This window comes from Pogona vitticeps, chromosome 6 (genome assembly GCF_051106095.1).
Source record: "Pogona vitticeps strain Pit_001003342236 chromosome 6, PviZW2.1, whole genome shotgun sequence".
NCBI lineage: Eukaryota > Metazoa > Chordata > Lepidosauria > Squamata > Agamidae > Pogona > Pogona vitticeps.
Genome location: NC_135788.1, coordinates 66,402,016 through 66,422,042, shown reverse-complemented (window position 1 = coordinate 66,422,042; position 20,027 = coordinate 66,402,016). Strand labels below are relative to the sequence as shown.

At 40.1% G+C, this 20,027-nt stretch overlaps 1 protein-coding gene across 4 annotated transcripts in view; it reads right to left on the bottom strand.

Moving 5' to 3' along the window:
- The window catches only part of ELMO1 (engulfment and cell motility 1), a 427,005-nt gene that overhangs the window by 23,174 nt on the left and 383,804 nt on the right, over positions 1 to 20,027 (bottom strand). Inside the window, exon 1 of one of the 4 annotated variants that reach the window (XM_078377482.1) lies at positions 13,783 to 13,887. The exons of the other annotated variants lie outside the window; for them this stretch is intronic. The gene's annotated coding sequence lies outside the window, so the exon portion shown is untranslated. Of the gene's footprint in view, positions 1 to 13,782; positions 13,888 to 20,027 lie in introns of those variants that run through there. 4 annotated transcript variants of the gene reach the window in all.

Genomic DNA, 20,027 nt, shown 5'->3' with positions numbered 1-20,027 from the left:
CCTTACTCTGCCAAGGAAAAAGTACTCTGTCTTCTCAGTGATAAACCTTCCTTTTCTAGTCAAGCAGCCTTGCTTTACATTTGTCTTGTAAAGGCAGACTAAACTAAGGGTCAGGACTATTTCTTGCCAAATCTAATGAGTACACATTTTGACTTAAAAAGATATAACAGTATTTCAGTAAAACAGTTATACAGTATGTTCCAAGACTAGAGATTTGCATAGCCATCACCTCTGCCACCCATTCATTTCCTGCTAAACACTTTTCGCTGTTAAAATCAATTATCTCAGTTTCTCTTATCGTGTCCCAAGACATATTCCTCAGCTGGCTCACTGTAACATTTTGGGACTTTTAAAAAGCCCCTATGGTCTTTATTGAAAGTGTGGGGAAGATGGGGGGGGGGAAAACAAAACCTCTGGTTGGATGCACTGAGAGAAAAGGGTTAAAAGGAAGCTGTAAGTAAGACTGCTTTGCTTGACCTTGTTGAAGCCTACTGGAAATCTGCAGGAGAACTTCCATGCTTTCTGTCACTGGCCATTGGCAGGAAAACTTGTTACACCTTGTTAGTCTTCAGCTGCTCCAAAGGCTTGTTGAGCAACAGCCAGGTATTCTCAGAGGGATGGTGCAAACAACAATAACTCAAATATGAGGCATAAACCTCTGCTTGTCTGCAAACTGGATCTCCACCATTACCTTTTGCATCCTCAGGTGATTTCCACCAAGGTTGCTGTTCTACTGCCACTGATAACTACTAATGCTGGGAAAGCAATCTCAGAATGCGGGAAACACCAACCCCTTCATATGGCCCAGCTGATCAGTTAGGCTTCTGGAGAAAAGGAGGTGGGATCTCACTACGTTTAGCCACTACACCGGCAGCAGCCAGATGCCCCCAAAGTTGTGCACTACCATGATAAGCTACAAGAACTGGGGGATGAGCCAAAGGTTTCCCAAGAAAGCTTGATTTTGAAGAGAGAGACAAAAGAAAATGAGAGAAGTAGTCACACAGAGACATTCTGAAAAGTTAGAGGAAAAGGGGAAGCAAGGAATGGTAGGTGAAGACATTTCAGAGAGCAGAAGACTTCTGGATGGCTGAGAGTGGCAGAGCTGGATGAGTGAAGATCGCAAGGAGAGAGGTCACACATTTAGGGTTGAGATATAGCTGCAAAAAAACCTGAGGTAAATGAAGACTTCTGTTAAGACTTATCTTTTAGCAAAACACAATACTGCTACCTACCCAGGAATGCACAGCTCACAGCAGATTAAAAGAAGATACTGCATACACTGTATAGCTCTTAAATTGTGACTATGTGACTTAGAGGAATACTGACATGCAGCTTCTTCAAATGGAGCGTTCAGATTAACTCTGAATTAGATACACAGAGCTTGAAAATTTTTAGAATGGCTCACCAATCAGTCAAAAATTTCACCAGTCAGTATGACCGGATGATAGCTTTGCAATTTATGTTAACAAATTTAAACTAGACACTTGTTCACTTTTATTTCTACGTAACAATCTGTGCAAACCCAAAATAAATATACAGTCATGCCCTGCTTAACGATTACCCCGCATTACGACGAATCCGCTTCACGATGATGTTTTTGCGATTGCTTTTGCGATCGCAAAACAATGGTTTAAATGGTTTTTTCACTTTGTGAAGATCGGTTCCCTACTTCGGGAACCGATTCTTCGCATTACAACGATCAAAACAGCTGATCATCGGGGTTTCAAAATGGGTGCTCAAAATGGCTCCCCACTGTTCTTAGGGACGGATTCCTCCCTATACAGGCACAGAAAATGGCCGCCGTATGGAGGATCTTCACTGGATGGTGAGTTTTTAGCCCATTGGAACGCATTAACCGGGTTTTAATGTGTTCAATTAGTTTTTTATTTTTGCTTTATGACGTTTTTGCTCTACAGCGATTTCGCTGGAACGAATTAACATCGTTAAGCGAGGCACCACTGTACCCTCAGACTTGGGTTGCTTTATTACCTGCGTGCCTGTGGGATCATGAAGCTTGGATTTTGAATGCCTTTCTTTTGAGTGTCTCCAACAAAAATAAAACTGAAAGCAAACGCGCCCGGCTTCTTAAGGAGCCAGGTCGTTCGGTTGAAATTGGGAGCAGGGAATCTCCATATTCTCCAGCATGGGACCACTTTACATTCTCCTGCAGAGCTATATCTCTATGTGCTGCTCAAAGTCTCTTCTCGTGAGAAGAGGGCAGTTTTCCTTTTACAATGGGGGAGGGGATGACTGTAGGATCACTGAGAGAGAGAGTCGGGCGGAGGGTAAGGAGGCAGGGAGGGAGCTGTGACTCATCAAGCAGTGTTTTTTCACTTGTCACAGATGACTGGACAAGTGCATTTTTCAAGCCCTAAAGATACAGCAGCCCTTAGTCCACCCATATAAGTGACGAAGATGGTTCTTGTCTATGAAAACTCACAATAAAATAAACCAACTGTTAAAAAACTACAGGACACAATATCTCCTCTTGCAACTGATTCACATAGAGCAATGTGAATTGGGTACACAGAACTAATTGGGTACACAGAACTAAAAATAGCTATAACTGTTGCTCTCATTTCAATATTATAAGACAGATCCAGAACACTGAAAAATACAGTGCTTTCAAGGAGGCTGCTCCACTTTCAAACCGTGGATCACTTTAAATCAATGTAAGAGGTCACAAATGCAAAGACAAGAGGTTGAGGCCAAATGGCATGTCTGGACTGAAGGTTTATATCATTTAACCTCTAGGCAACAGTGTGTTCAAGCCACCTGCCACTATGTAAGATTAACTTTGCATGTATCATTTTCATCACTCTGAGATCATCTCTGTCTAGTCACCTTTTGACAGCTTCTTATACCATTTGATCTTCTTGTCTCTTCTTACCTCATTCTCACACTCTTATCGCAATGCTGCAGAATTTTCTTTTATGCAAAAATAGACTGTTCTTTCCTGGAAGGAAGATCAGACTTCTTGATCTTCTTTCTGTGCCATGAGTGGCAAATTAGGTGACAGTCAAATAAGTTAATTAGAAGGAAAGATCTCAAGCAGCTGACACAAGTAAAATCTATACCAGAATACCATCTGTATATGCTTCCCTAAGCGCATGACATTGAACTAACACTAAGTTAATTGCCAGCTTCACACCAAAACTTTGGACAACACATTTACTGGACAGATTAACTGTAAAATCTGTCCCTCCTTGAAAGGTGATTCTTATAGACTGCAAGCAATGCAAGGAAACAATTTACATGCAGTTGGAAGAGACTTGTATTCTCTCTGGACCTTTTTGCTACAGGAACCTTTACCACTAATGAGGCTGTTCCACATTAAATATGAGCAGAATACTTTGCACTGGTATGGAAAGAATTCAAGCATTACTGTTCTTTTATAAAAAGCCCTCAAACTGGAGTTCTTACCATGAACTGCAAGCTAAGGGGTCAGTAAACACAATCACAATTACATTGACTCTACATTATTGCATGTTTTAAGCTATCAAACATTATAAATATTAATTCAAATATTGCATCAAAGAATAGTATTTTTGTGTTTCATCCTAAAAATTGTAAGACTTGTTTATTTCACCCTTATGAACCTTTATCTGCTTTCCTTTGAAAATGTCAGAGGAAAAGAGGAAAATATTTAATAAGTAATAATAATATACAAGGGACCACTTCTACCTCAGGAGTTACCTGCATTTTGATGCTTTCAAACTACTATCCTCTTTCTTTTCCAGACTGCAACTGGTTTCTCTTAGTCACATTCAAAAGAACAGAGCGATGAAATTGGGTAAATATATTACCAGTAAGCTACTTCTCACATATGGTTTAAACTACTGGCATGATAAACTGGGATCAGAGATGAGGTAATTCCTGCATGGGTTACTTGAAAGTAAGGGAAAAAAGTAACAGATGACAAGGGTTATGGAATCATTCTGATGTGTGAATTATGATGTATTTTGCAAAATCACTGTTCAATCTTTTGATGTTCTGTACTCTTAGACTGTTAAGTACTTTTCCATGTTATTTTTAATATAAATGTTTTTGAGAAATTAGTAGTCTGTAGCTTTAAATGAGAAAGATGCTGCACAGCAAACAATAAAAGGATCAGCAAAAGTAAAATAAATAAACAAATAAACAAATAAAGAACGAAAGAACGAAAGAACGAAAGAAAGAAAGAAAGAAAGAAAGGAAGGAAGGAAGGAAGGAAGGAAGGAAGGACTGTGGGTTAGAATGTGACTCACACCGCATCCTGTATAAATGGTGAACTCTTGAATGAATCCACAGCCCCTGTGTGAGCACTGATTGTGATTTCAAATGTAGTACGGGCTGCAGAGCTGTTTACATATTCTCAGACTGCAACTACACAAGCTCGAGTACAGTCACACTCTGAGAATCTGTGGGCAGCTTTGCCATCACTGATGTACAAGTGTATGTTTTCTGTAAATAAAGTTTAAAGGAAATGGATAATTAATTGTGGAAATAAGCATATAAGCTTTTTTAATTAGTGCAGGCAGGAAAGAAAATAAATCTATGGGGAACTGAACATGAATACATGCCTTGTTTTTCCATCTGTTTCAGACTGTAAGAGATGAAAAGTAAATGTCCTTCAGCATGATGCACCTTGTATACCAGTGATTCCAAATCCTTTCCCCAACTGTTGGGGGGCCTTGTCACGCTTGCGCATGGGGGGACGTCATGCTTGCCGGGAGCGTGTCATGCTTGCGTGCATGTGTGTGGCACACTCACAGGGGTGGAGCACACTTGCACACATGCACGGGACACACACGTTGGGGGAGTGCTCATGGGGGGCAGGAGATCTGTGTCAGCGGCCCGGTCCTGCCTAGTCCGCAGACCGCTGCCGGGTCATGGACTGGGGGTTGGGGACCCCCGCTATATACCATTAATTTCCTATTGTCTTTCTATCATTTGGCTTTGGGTGACCAACTGCTGAAATTCTGCAGGTGTAACTAGAAAGACTCAGAAACATTCATTTTGTTAATGGAGCAAACTGCAGATGCATCAACATGAGGAGGAGTTATATAAGAAAGCAACAGTTATCTCAAAGACTAGTAAAGAGAAGTTGGTAGAAGTTGAACTTAAGTGACTGTACTGTGGTCTGAGCGGGGAGGGGGGAGCTAATCTTGCCACTGCAGGTAAGGGATACAAATACTGCTAAGATCATAGGCTACCAGTATGTGTCAGTAAAGAAAATGAAGCATCAAATTGTTGGAATCTTGTTGTCTCAGCTCTACGTGTAAGGCTAATGATGTCATCAGTCATGGAAATTTATCTTTATTTTCATTAAAATTTGCCTATTCCCTTGCATCCAGGTTCCAAGGCTCTCTAGGGATCCCTTTTATTTAATTTTTATTTATTTAAATTAACGAGAAGACTTTGAACTTTAAAGATTCCCCCACCATCCCAAGGCTCCCAAAGGCTTCTCCAAGTCAAAAGGGATCCTTAGCGGGCCTTAGAATCTGGAAATGGAGATCAGGAAATAGTTAGTTAAAGATTCAAGGGTGTGGCTAATGACATCATCAACCTTATGTACACAAAGCTGAGCCAAGAAGATTCTGATCAATATATCTAAAATAAGCAGAGGAATATGCACATAAAAGTATGTATGAATGGCTGCTACCTTCATACTTAGGCCAGTATTCTATCAAAGAACTGAGAGTATGCAATGTGCCTTAAAGCAGCGGTCCCCAACCTTGGGCCTCCAGATGTTCTTGGACTTCAACTCCCAGAAATCTTGGCCAGCAGAGGTGGTGGTGAAGGCTTCTGGGAGTTGTAGTCCAAGAACATCTGGAGGCCCAAGGTTGAGGACCACTGCCTAAAAGGAATATCTTTCCCCCCCTCCTATATTCTGTCCTTTTTCTCTCTATTAGCACACTTGCTGCTGTTAGTCATATAATAAAGCACATTAGCACAATGCATTGGGGACTGCAGGATGATCTAAAAAGGGGCATCAGATCCACTGATTACAGCCATTGGGCCATGCCCAAAATTGCAGTGATGATGTAAATGGGGAAAATAAGAAGCACAGAGCTTATTAGAAGAGAATGTGAAAGGAAAAGTTTAAAAAAACCCCTCTCATCACAAACTCAGTCTGCTTTGCATTAATGACTATAATACAGGAGAAATAATGGATCATGGAGGAGACTTACACTTACTATCATAATAAAAAGTCTATCATGAATAACCACTTGGCATAATTCTAATTCTACAGCAAAAATAAAATATATTGTTGGTGCTCACAAATACTACAGTTTTTTTTCCATTTTTGTATACATTTTCCCCCATCTTAAATATTTTGTATGCATTTTCTTCCAGTACAGGTGTTTTCCTGTGCAACCTCCCCTGATGTTTTGAGTTTTGAACTGAGCACTGTATTGTAACATTTGGAAAGCTCAAAATCAGTATGTGTATGAGTCCAGAAAGGACAAATAAAGTTGGTTGACTTAAAAATATGGACCAGTCCAAACACTCCAGAATCCAGAGGTGGGAACACTACTCTTTTAATCCATTAATTGTTAAATGGGAGTAAGACAAAAAGAAATGAAAAAAAAAACCCTTATTTTTCTTCTTTTTTTGTTTGACACTCAAAAGAGAGAACTACTTACAGAAGCAGTGCATGTATGTGTAAAACAGACCACATATTGCTGAGGGAGGGCTCACAAGATTCTCTAATTTTACATGACAGGTCCTTCAAAACCAGAATGGACTGGTTTGCCAGATGGATGTTATACAAATCAAATCAAACCAATAAATCAATCAAATGTGATACCTGGTCTTTCTAGGCTGGCAGCTATGGTGACCCTCCCTTCTTCTCTCTTTTGCTCTGGCATCCTAAGGAAAAATCATTTCCATACTGACTGGATCGCTGTATAAGAGCCAGAATGGTTTTTCCCTTCCCTAGTGTACCAACTATATACTGTAGCTTACTGGGCCCAGTGGTCATTTTAATTTTGCAGGAGTTGTGTATCTTCACCTATTATGATGTTCTCAGGTATATGTAAATACCTTGTCTTTACTATTACTGTATTGATGTTTGGCATCCACTCACCATGGTAATAAAACATTTTGTGGCGGTGGGGGAAGGAGGATAGCACTAACAAGTCTGGACTCAAGCGACCAGTATAGCTTCTGTCCATGAGAGTATACTACTGATGGCAGTCTCTTGGAGCATGGCACATGAACATCATCTGGCAAAGCAAAGTTGGCAAAGGATGATTGCTATGGGCCATGCCTTGAATTTAGACACAGGTGGATAATGATCACCAGCCACTTCATGTATTGGGTCAATTTGTTCAAGGAGCACCACTCCCATCTCTTCCATTTGCTCTAGGGCAAGTCGTTGTATACACAAATAAGTGTTCATTCTCCCCAGCTTTTTGTCTTGTCTCCCTGCATCTCCTCCACAAACGAAGCCAGTACCTCTATGCTATTATGTGTCCTTGGGCAAAGCAACCATGAAATGACTACAGTATACAAAGGTTTAATAGTCCAAATAAAAAAACATGGCAGTGGAATATGACCGTCTATATGAAACTGTTTATTACTGAATTGAAGGATAGGTGAGTTGGAAAGTATTCTATTTTCTTTCTACTTTGTGTTTGAATAAGCTATGGCCAAAATAAAACAAAGTCTCATGGGTGGTGTATTCAGGAATTGACAGTTTTTCTCAGAGATAATGGGGGAATTAAATGTGCTACTTCTGTTTTCTCTGTTATGAAATACCAAGGTAGGAGAAGAAACAAAAGCTTTGCTTCCATCTTACAGACATGGAATGGGAGAAGCCATGTTAGAATAAAGCAACTACCACAAACTACATGTAGTGTACTCCCCTCTTCACAATGTATGTTTCATTAATTTATTTATTGCATTTATACACCGCTTTTCTTCTGACAATCTCAAGACAATTTATCCTTTAGCCTCATAACAATCCTGTGAGGCAGACCAAGCTGAGGGCACGTGATTAACATTCAGTGAGTTTTATGGTTGATATGGGTATTTAAACCCAAGACTTTCAGGAGACTGAGAGCCACACTCATTCTAAAGGACAAGCATAACTAAAATTGGGAATAGTAGCTTAAGAGCAGAGAACCCATCTTTAAGGAAGGCTTAACCTTTATGTATGCTCATCACAGAAACCGATTATGCAAGAGAGAGAGAGAGAGAGAGAGAGAGAATGGCTCTAAGCTCTCCTTTAAATTCTGAAGACTTTCCTCCATGTCAGGAAGATGCCAACACTCCCTTCCTCACAACATGAAAGACTCCATTACCAAACTGAATGCTGGTGGAGAGATGTGCACAGCTTACTTTTCAACTTCAACCACAACTGCATGGATGGAAGGACAGATTGGTCCCCATTCCCACCCCCAGTATGTTAAGTCTCTCTCAAATGGATCTTTCAGAGAATTAGGCAACATCGAGAGAGGGAAGGAGATAAGGGGTGGAGATAGGGTAGAGAATGGGGAGTGCATGAGAGGGGAAGATGGGAGAAAGAAGGGAGGAGACATGCAATGAGGAAACTCTGGATTACACTGAAGAAAAACTGACTACAGGTATGGAAACTTTGAGTGAGTAAATCGAGATCAATGGGGGAAAAGGTTCACATGATTCCAATCCATGTTGATTGAAGTGACATACCATATAAGCCCAAAGAAAATCCAATAAGAGCCGAGAAGAGTAAACCAAGAAGCATGCGCAGATGCAGAACTGAGAGAAATCTTGATGTCTGAATAGCCACAGATGTACCCAGTGGTCATACCTGCTCTGCTCTTCTAGTAATAGAAGAAAAGATTGCTCCAGGGCTACAACAACATGTCAATGGCACTTCAGTTGCCAGATTTCACAAGACTTGTCCTTAATATGTCTGTCATAATCTTCCAGAAGCCTGAGGTGGTCTATACTTAAGAATAAGGGAAGAACCTATCACCATGGATAGGGGCTTCAGAAAGACAAAACAAGCCTCATTTTTTTTTAAAAAAAATGTCAAATGTGAGAAAAATACCCACAATACTATCCACACCATTTGCAGCTTTTAGTACATTGATCCTACAAGAAAAGATGACAACATTTCTACCTTGTTCAATACATGATTAATCATTCTCTAAAACTACCAAGATTTTAGCTTAGATGGTGGCCATTAAAAGCAAGAAAAATGGCAATGAAAAGGAGAGTCCAGGAGCAAGATGGAAAAGAGAGGGCAGGGTGGGGGACAGAATAATAACAGAGATACTGAACCTAAACGTTTATCTTTCAAGACCAATTAAACCATACATAATATCTTGAACACGAAAAATGTAAGAAAGAATTTAATTATTTCATTATTACAGGAAGAACTTTCCATACAATTAGGACAACAACCTAATCCCCCAACACAAAAGTCCAGTGCAATAAACGGAACCCACTGATGGGACAAAAAGATGTCACAAGCATTATCTGCACTGAATGTGCACATGAATAATCAGAGTTGGGTGTAATTGTCACACATGACATTTATAGGTCAATATGCTTCAAGTGGCCCTGGAAGACAAAGAAGCTGCAGTAATACACACAGGAATTGTATTCTGGTTCGATGAAACTGGGCTGCGCACATTCCCAAAGCCAGTACTTCCTTTAGGTGGAGTGAAGTAGTTGCCTCACAAAAAAGCAGCAAATTGTTCATAACTGATGTTTTTAACATTCTATTTTAAAATCAGGGGTGGGGGGGAAATGTACATGTGTTGGGAGGACCTTTCTGCCTCAGTGCTACAATGTTTTATATAATGAGAAGAATCGTTTCAAAATAATGTAATATCTTGTAACACTGTTATAATTGGGATACAATGAGTGATGTTTAGCAATTATTCCTAAAATGTCCCTTTGCAGAGATCATTTGCAGGGAATTTGGAGGCATTTTTGTATCTTTCAGTCCGTTTTGAAAAATATATGTATATTTAAAAGTACCACATTACTAACAACAGGCAACAGAAATATTAACAAATTATTGTTAAAAAAGAAAAAGACAGTAATAAATTCTTTCCATCCTCTAATACATGGGTAGGAAGGGGAAGATTTTAAATGATTCCCTACATGCTTTCTAAAAATTGAAATTACTAGAATAAAGGGGCTAGAATCTCACTGTATGTTATGGGAATTACCAGATTTAAAGTGCAAATTCTGCAACTATCAGATAATACATTAATACGTTTCTTAAAAAGAAGATCTCTTGGGCTTTGTGTATTGAACTAACAACATGCAGAACTGACACAGGAGGGTACTAGAAGACATTCTGAGCCTCCAGCCACTGCTCCAGCAGAGGCTGTTATTAAAACTGACTAATCGCAGCTCATCAAAATGGTACGATGACTGAATTTACAAGCCTAAATAAATTATTCTGGGTGAAATTGCTCATCATAAAATGAATTTCCTCAAAGTAGTAAACGGAATTAATCAGGTCTATGAAGCCATGGCCACTGCAACCACTAAGCACAAGACAAACTGATGCACAAATCATGACATCCAAAATGTGACAAGAAAGCTATACTTGACTGATCAGCTGAGCAGCTTTTTTTGTTGGGGAGCTGAACACAAAGGGCTCCTACAAACAACTTCTCTAGTCAGAAGGTACCATCTGGTAATAAACTTGTTTTCATCTGAGCCTGCCTTTGTTTTATCAGCACCTCTCAGATTCTTCTTGACTAAGGTTGCTTTGCAGTGTCGGGAGGATTTGTCCAGATATTCCACTAATGGCCATCTAGACAGACTGTCCATGTGTAAACTGCTTTGGGCCTATCTGCTTCCAAATCCCTTTGTCATCATTTGTGCTCATCTGCCCTGTCTCTTTCACTTTCCTCTCTTTGTTGGTCTGCTGTGCCTATGGGGAAGAAAATTCTCTGAGACAAAGGAGGAATGGGGAGTAGGTAACCTTTCAAATTCTGTTGGACATAAACTCCCATCAGCTCTAGAAAGCACACATAGCCTGGAAAGTTTTTTTTTTAAAAGTATCTGTTAAATAACTCATCACTCAGCCTTCAAAAAGTAATTAGTTATTGCTGACATTACTGACTAGTATTTAGTAGCTCATTTCACAACTCATTATATTACTCTCCCTTTTCTTTTCTTTTCTTGTAGCTATTTATCAATCTCTCTGCAGAAACTGTACTATTTAGAAAAGGGCCACAATGAAAAATATTTTTATTTATTTATTTATTTATTTATTGGACTTACAAGCACTCTCTGGGCGGTTTACAATTTTAATTATACAGGCTACACATTGCCCCCCCCAGCAAGCTGGGTACTCATTTTACCGACCTCGGAAGGATGGAAGGCTGAGTCAACCTTTGAACCCCAGGTCGTGAGCACAGTTTTAGCTGCAGTACAGCGTTTTAACCACTGCACCACTTTCTAGTAGTAACTTTTCTGGTCTGCTTAGGTGTTGCTGTTTTTAACATTAATGAGTGCAAGGGAAAGGCTGGATGGGTAGCTTGTTTTGTAGGAGAGACCCCAGCAGGTATTGGGGTCCTAAACCATTTAGGGCTGTAGTACAGGTAATAACCAGCACCTTGGATTAAACTTGAAAACAAACAGGTAGCCAGTGGAGATATTCTAGAACTGGATACAGATGTTCATATCTGTTGATTCCTGTAATCAGTTTGGTCACCACCTTTTGGACCTGCTAAAGTTTCTGTACTAGACTCAAGGGCAGCCCTATGTAGAAAGCATTACAGTAGTCTCTTTAGTCTTAAAATGGCATAAAACTTGAAGATGTTTAGTCATGTCCCCTCTAAATACCCTAAAAAGTGCTCTAGAAGGTAAGATAAAGGTAAAGGTTCCCCTTGACAATTGTCCTGTCATGTCTGACTCAAGGACGCGGTGCTCATCCCCGTTTTCAAGCCATAGAGCCAGTGTTTGTTCGTAGACACTTTCTGTGGTCACGTGGCCACTGCAAGTAGACACGGAACGCCGTTACCTTCCCACTGTGGTGGTACTTATTTATCTACTCGCATTTACATGCTTTCAAACTGCTAGGTTGGGAGGAGCTGGGACAAATGACAGGAGCTCACTCCGTTGCGTGGATTTGAACTGCTGGTCTTTCGACCTTGCAGCCCAGAGGCTTTGCGGTTTAACCTGCAGTGCCACCATGTCCCTATAAAGTTATCTGGAAGGTAAATAACTTTATAACTGAATAAAAAAAGTAAATAAAAAGTAATTAAATCTCAGAGACCAAAATCCTATATTTTATGCTAGTGTAATAATAAAAAATGTAATTTTTATGGCAAATTGCTGTAGGTTACAAAGCATGTGAAATCATGTATATGCTGACATGTGGCAAATTACCTCCAAAAGTTATGCCAGTTGCATTATTGCAAGTATAACTCAGGAGTTTTGTCAACAAAAATAATGAAAAACATTAGTTGTCATACTCCCAAAACTAATTTTATTCCCATTTCTTATTATCTTTTTGTATGGAACTTCATTGCTTTCACTTTGCATAAATAAATTAGCTGATTATCCATAGCTGTGTTACTTGTAAATTTTTACTCCCAAGCTCTTTGATTAGGCCTTTTTTACAGCACTTGGAACGAGCCTCCTTGAAATAAATGGAAAACATATGAGTGCTCCATCTTATTCCAAGCACTGAGATAAATGGGACAAGGGATGCTAGAACTTGTGGAATTCACATCCCCCTGTTACTACAAACTTCCTTCTTATAATTTTGTCCCCACAATTTCCTCCTTCCATTTCATGTCCTGATTCACAAGGCAAAACAGGGGGCATTTTGCTAATTTTATATGGATAGAAATTTGCTCCTTGGTTTGTGAAGAGGACCGTTGTAACAAGAGTTTCTTTTCTCTCAAGAAAACTATTTTGCTCTTAAAAATGCTTTACCGTTTTATTATTAGTTTTAGATTTTCAGTTGAGATTCCAGGATAGTAGAAGTGCATCAGAATCACAACTGAAGTATGAGGAAGGAGCAGGCACAGGAAAAAGCAAAGGTATAACCAAAGAGAAAAAAGGATTTACAGTGGAGGTCAGATGAAGTAGAGTGTGAGTATATAAAGGCAAGTTTGTTTGTTTGTTTAAAATATTTTTACACTGCTTTTCTTCTAAAAAAGGACCCAAGGCAGCTTACATCATTAAAAACAAATATTAAAAGCGAAAAGCAGTAAATTATTCAAATAATTAACTGAAGAAGAGTTAATAATATTATATTTAAAATATTAGGTCAAAGCATTATTAAAAACAGATGTAGAAGCAACAAAATACAAGTCATCTGGATTATTGTCACCCTAGACAATCAGTCACTAAGGGAAAGCCTGCCTGAAGAGAAAGGTCTTTGCCTGCTTGCAGAAGGACAGCAAAGATGAGGCCAGCCTAGCCTCTTGTGGGAAGGAGTTGCTGAATCTGGAAGCAGTGACTGAGAAGGATTATTAAATAATAATTTCCCCATCGTATGAACCATTGCTGAGACATTGGGTAGAAAATCCTTACAAAAGTTCTTTGTTCAAGATCACAAATGACTAATGGGGTATCCATGGAAGCATAACCCAATTACTGTTTTGTATGGCATTAGAACTTCGCATCCCACAAAAACGCAGGTCTGGGGTGGGCAGGTTCAAAGAGTAGGATGATACAACTGGGAATCAAAAGAGGAAGGTGAAATTCAGATTCACAGAAATTTCACTGCACTTTATCACAGTACGGCCAGCTACACCTTTCAGTAACAGGTTTGCAAGCCAGACATCCTCTTTCCAAGGCAAAGACAGCACAGCACCATGGGCCTACCTTCCTCAATCTTCCTCATCTGTAGATTGGACATGGGTTTCTACTTCTCAATAAAGATGTCCAGGAAATATGGTCCTGCTCATCCACTGGAGCATGCCTTGGAAAGATATTTGCTAGCAGCGACAGAGCTCAGAGAAAATACAGCTGAGAATATGCATAGCCAGGCTATCTTGCCTGGCCTATTATTGCAGACAAATTGCCTCCTTGTAATTTTGTCCCAACAAATGTCTGGAAGGGCTGCCAGGCAGCAGAAACATTTGTTTAACTGTAGTCTTTGGAAAATTAAGCATTCTTTCTTCTTGCTTCTGATAGATACCGTCCTCTTTCCCTCCCTACTCCTCCACTCTTCCTTATTCCAGAACAGCTATTCCCCCCCCCTTTTCTCTGCAGCACAGCAGAGAACAGAATACAGATGAACACTTTAGACCCAGCCAATCAATCTTGTTTTAATCATTTTCTCTTCCTACAGAGTTTCCTTCAGCAGTTTCCATTCCCTTGCTCTTGCCTGCTGTGGTACTGTCTCAGTGTGACTAGATATGGTGCTTTCTCCTCAAACAAAACAATTTAGCATAATTACTGTCAAGGCTTTCACAGCTGCTTTAATGCAATTACTGGGTACAAATATGGCCACTCTGATACAAACACTCACTTGAACATAAAATATGGTCATTAGGTTTACAGCATGTTCCTCTTCATCCATGATATTCATATTTAAGGTACACCAAAAATGACCAATCCTGGAGACCTAATTAACCAAATTAAATAATTTTCCTCCATGCATCGTGACACTCAATTTGGGGCAGCTTTGCACAGAGACAATTAATGGCTAAGCTATCAAAAATATATCTTGTGGCTCTGCTGTAAACCTTCCATTTTCTGTACAACTGAGCATGGCACACTAGATTGCAGCTAAATGTTCAACAAATCTGTGACTTTGGCCCCACTGATTTTCCATAAAGTTTGCCACAGTTTTGCTTTGGAGATTTCTACATGAATGTCCATCAGCTTCTTGTCTTTTACTTTGGCACACTAGTGCTGGGCAAATGTGACTTGGGGAAACTCTTGGGTAGCTACACAGGCATAACCGTGGCAACTATGAGCATCAAGAAGCACTTCCACCAGTGAATTGCGCAATGGTCACAAGTGGAATCACACAAGTGACTGCCCAGTTGAAATATGCAATTCCCTGTTGCTGAGTATAAGAACCAGGATGCTTACACAAGCAAAAGTTCACATTATACTTGCACAAGTAGAATTTTCTCCTATATTGCAAGGAAAACTCCTTTGCTCCTCAGGTACTGTGAGGCTTGCAGCTAGGCTCAGAGGAGGCAGGGGAACTGAAGGAATTTGTCAGAATGTGGCATCATTGCTAACTAAAATGTCCCAGAGTATCAGTCTCATGAGCGTTGGTTCCACCATGCCACTCAGAACAGTTTAAAGCAGATTGTGTCAAATTGGTGACAAATGTACACAGCAAAACTACTGGCATATTCTGAAACTTTATCAATATTAGATATTAGACATAATATCAGGAGAAAACCTTTGCATTGTTACAGGACTGAACATGGGAACTATTTCTAAAAATTCCCTTTAAGATAAATTTGCAAGTGCTGAATGTCTTGCATGCCACTGACTTTACAGATGGTCACCTCACATTTTTCCTTATTTATATAACTTGTGCTGTCAGCGTAAGTTCATCAGGGATGTTATTGTGGGCAGCAATTATCTTTGGCTCACTCTCAGCATTTGCTCCACCATTCTGATTCCTGGAACCCTGTATCCTGTATCGAAGTAGGAATGTGATTCTCACAGCCCCCCACTTTCAAAAAGAAAGTGAGGAGAACACTCACATCCACCCACACCTCTCTCTCTCTCTAATTCTTGCAGAAAGATTTTTTGAGCATATTACCTGCCTCCCTCCCTCAAGAAATCTTAGAAGGTTTCCTGGACATTCTGAAGTAATTCCCCTTCCCCCATAAGAAACACCAAGCAAACCTCTCAACATTCTGGGTTGCAAATATGAGCTGAAGTGCAGGGTTCCCACATGAAACCATTGCATGACTGTATCTTCCATGCTGTCTTGCTCTGATCAATCCATACATACAACGTAAGTATATAAGATGAAGTACTGTAGCTACAAATTCACTTGAAGGAAATGGGACTTCAACCTAGAAGGGTAACAGCATGACAGCAGGGTGGGTAAATACTAATTTCATTTTTTTCCAAAACAGTGTGAAAAAGCAGCAAGCATACAATAACACTACTGAACATGTGTAATTTTAAAAGTTTATTTTAAAATAAAATAGCTTAATGTTTACTTTTAATAAATTTATTTTAATTTCATTAAATAGTCTTTCTGTGTAAATCAGATTCATTGCTTACATCTAATTCATGACATAAAATTCTTCCAGTCATTTTAATTATTTATTTATTTATTTATTATTGGTATTCAGATTAGAAGCCGAGAACCATGACTCTGCAATTCTCTGGCAATTGAGCAGAAACAAAACACAGACTCCTAGGAAGCAGCAGCAGAAAATCACGACTCTCTGGTTCTCAGTGGAAGTTGCTGAATGATGCATTAAACATTTGATTGCTGGAAGGATAATTACAGTGATTGAATCATAAGATAAACCTCTGAACTTGATAAAGATGAGAGAGAGAAAAGGTAAGGTCATGCTAGTTTAACATTTCAAACTGAAGCATGGGCAACAGTGTGGTTTATCTCCAAAGATCAGTGGCAAGCTGTGCTGCCAGTTTTTAAAATCAGTATTTTTAAGATCAGTATTTTCATGGGAACTAGGGGAACTTGTTATACTAAACCTTTGTCAAACTTCCCACAAGTTTAACATTTATCGGAACAAATCAGGATTGCAAGTTGTAGTTTGAAGTTGGCTTGTCTGGACAAACTGTAGTTAAAACTAACCATCATTTGTCTTGTATTGTTTGGCTGAGCCAGGGAAGACAAAAGAAGGGAGTTCATTAGTCTGAAGATTGTTCATATTACTAAATCCAGAAAATGTGCCTGCATGCCTGCTAGCATTAGTTATAACGAAGCAATATTCTTCCATCTGCCCAAAATGTTCTTTCTCCTCTTGCATATGAATACTTTTGCTTTCTAATTTACATAAATATAAATAAAAGTGTAAACATTTTTCTGTCATTTATTCCCAAGGATCTGGGGGTATAAGAATCATAAACCAGAGCTAATGAGTTTTTTACTTTGGTCATTTGTTCAAGTGCATGCAATTCCTTTCCCTATAATGCCATCAGCACATTTGTGTGTATGGATTTTTTTCTTTTTGCTTTGCTTGTTTGGCAGATTAATGGTCTGTAGATTACATAAAATATAATCCAGCACATAATCCAATACACATAATGCAGGATAGTACAGGTGTATGTTTTCACATCACATTAAGTATGAATCAGCTTTTGCAAAAGCAGCATAGAACTGTAAGATATTTGTATCTGTCTCTAGATCTATTTCTGCTGCCAGACAAGGCAATGTAAAACCCTTTTCAATATCTAACATGTACAGCAGCCATGGACAGAAAAGAGGAATATTTATAGGCTTTGCTTTCTTGGAAAGCCTATGAATATTAAATAGGCATGTGGATGCAGGAGAATCAATGGATATTATCTGTCTGGATTTCAGAAGGCATTTGACATGGTCCAACACCAAAGGCTGCTGAGAAAACTCCACCGTCAGGGGATAACAGGGCAGGTCCTCTCATGGAATGAGAATTAGTTGAGAACCAGGAAACAGAGAGTAGGTGTTAATGGGCAATTTTCACAATGGAGAGAGGTGAAGAGCGGTATGTCTCAGGATCTGTCCTGGGACTGGTGCTCTTCAACCTGTTCATCAATGACCTGGAGACAGGGATAAGCAGTGAGGTGGCCAAGTTTGCAGATGACACAAAACTTTTCTGGGAGGTGAAGACCGGAAGGGATTGGGAAGAGCTCCAGAAGGATCTGTCCAAACTGGGAGAATGGGCAGCAAAATGGCAAATGTGTTTCCATATAAGAAAATATAAAGTAATGCACATTGGGGCAAATTTTTAAACAGCTTTAGTTATCTGCTGATGGGTTCTGAGCTGTCCGTGATGGATCAGGAAACCGATCTTGGTGTGTTGGTGGACAGCTCGATGAAAGTGTCAACCCAGTGTGCAGCAGCAATGAAGAAGGTCAAATCCATACTCATCATCATAGGCATCCTTCAGTCTTGAGAGACTATGGTAATGTGCTCTGTATGGAGGACTTGGAACAGCGTCTAGTGTTTTGATGCTGTACGCGAAGCTGAAGTGTCCTCTCCAGGGCACGAAGCCTGGGTAAAATAATATGGAGGATAGGCTGTTACCCAAGCAGCAAACTCCCCTCTCCACATCACTGAAATAGTCCAATGGAAAGGCAAGAGCCAATACAACTGGTTTCAGTGACGTCACAGGAGTTGACAGGATGACACAAACTGCCTCCGGGACTCCGGCTCCGGATTTTGCCTCAAGGTTAACTCCTGAACCGCCAACCTAGCGGTTCGAAAGCATGCAAATGTGAGTAGATTAATAGGGACCACCTCGGTGGGAAGGTAACAGCGTTCCGTGCCTAAGTCGCACTGGCCATGTGACCACGGAAGATTGTCTTCGGACAAAACGCTGGCTCTATGGCTTGGAAACGGGGATGAGCACCGCCCCCTAGAGTCGAACACGACTAGACAAAAATTGTCAAGGGGAACCTTTACCTTTACCTAACTCCTGAAGCCTTTTCCATCGGTGGATATAGCCACAAGGCAGTGGAGGTTTGAAATCGGAGCTTTCCTTCTCTTAAATGGACTGCCTGCCAGGGCTGATGAGTCACACCTACCCGGCCTGCTCAGTCATGGCTGGAGGCTGATGGCAGCGCCTCAGTGGGGGTTTGAAGTCAGAGTTTTCCTTCTCTTAGATGGGCTGCCTTCCAGGGCTGAACGAGTCCCACCTACCCGGCCTGTTCCCTCACGGCATGGAGGACGATGGTGGCACCTCAGTGGGGGTTTGAAGTCAGAGTTTTCCTTTCCTAAGCACAAGCCACTGACAAAGTGCTGGATGAAGCTGCCTTTTATCTTCCATTTCTGATGATGGTGTCATGCCTCCAATTTCATATCTTCTTCAGAGTCATTGTAACTTGTGGTCACTGGTGATCCTTTCCTGCCACCTATTCCAGTCCCCAAACTTTTAGAATACTTCACCTGATGTTTTGTTGGAGGAAAGCTCTTCTGCTTTTTGCACTTTTTGGTTTTCAGAAGTTACCACTTCATTGCAGAAGCTTTTGGTATTTCTGCAATGAAATTAAAGCAGCCCTTTAGGATCCAAAAAACAAAGGTGTATTTTAGGATGCCCAATAGGATGTTTTGGGAAACCTACAAGCAGATTTTTAAAAGGAGTACCTGGAAGAAAACTTTCCTCACCCACCTCTATGTCGGAAGCATCCTGCTCATTCCAGTGAAATAGATTTGACTTCCTCGCCCCAGTTGTTTTGTTCGAGGAAAGGTTTTCTGTCTTTTCCACTTTTTGGCTTTCAGGAGTTGTTGCCAAGCTGCTTTCCTCTGTTGAGGACATGATGACTCTACCTAAAGTCTCTGCTGGAGACTTTATAAAGTTGATGAAAAGTGACATCACAAAGTGTGGTCAAGGTATTGTTACCCGGTGTGGGGGTGCCATTTCCAAGGTTGCTAAGCCACATGGGTGTTGTAGAGTACCTGAGCAAACATCAGTCCTGTTCATGGGAGGCAATAGGGCTGCAACTTTAACTGGGGAACATGGGTAGTTTTAAAATGAAATGTTAAAAACATGGGTAGTTTTAAAATGATAATTGTGTGTGTTACATACCATCAAGTTAGAAATGACTTATAACAACCTTAATTGAATTTTTAAGATAAGCAAGATATTTAGGGAGCAGTTATTCCATCTACCCCTGTTGATTATTAAAAAGGGGATTGAAAATAAAACAGCCAACATTATAATGCCATTGTACAAAATGCTGGTAAGACCGCACCTGGATATGCATACAGTTCTGGTCGCCTCACCTCAAAAAAGACATAGTGGAACTAGAAAAGGTCCAGAAGAGAGCAACTAAAATGATAACAGAGCTGGGGTACCTCCTTTATGAGGAAAGGCTACAGCATTTGTGGCTCTTTAGTCTAGAGAAAAGGACATGATTGAGACATATAAAATTATGCAGGGAATGGACCAAGTGGACAGAGAGAAGCTCTTTTC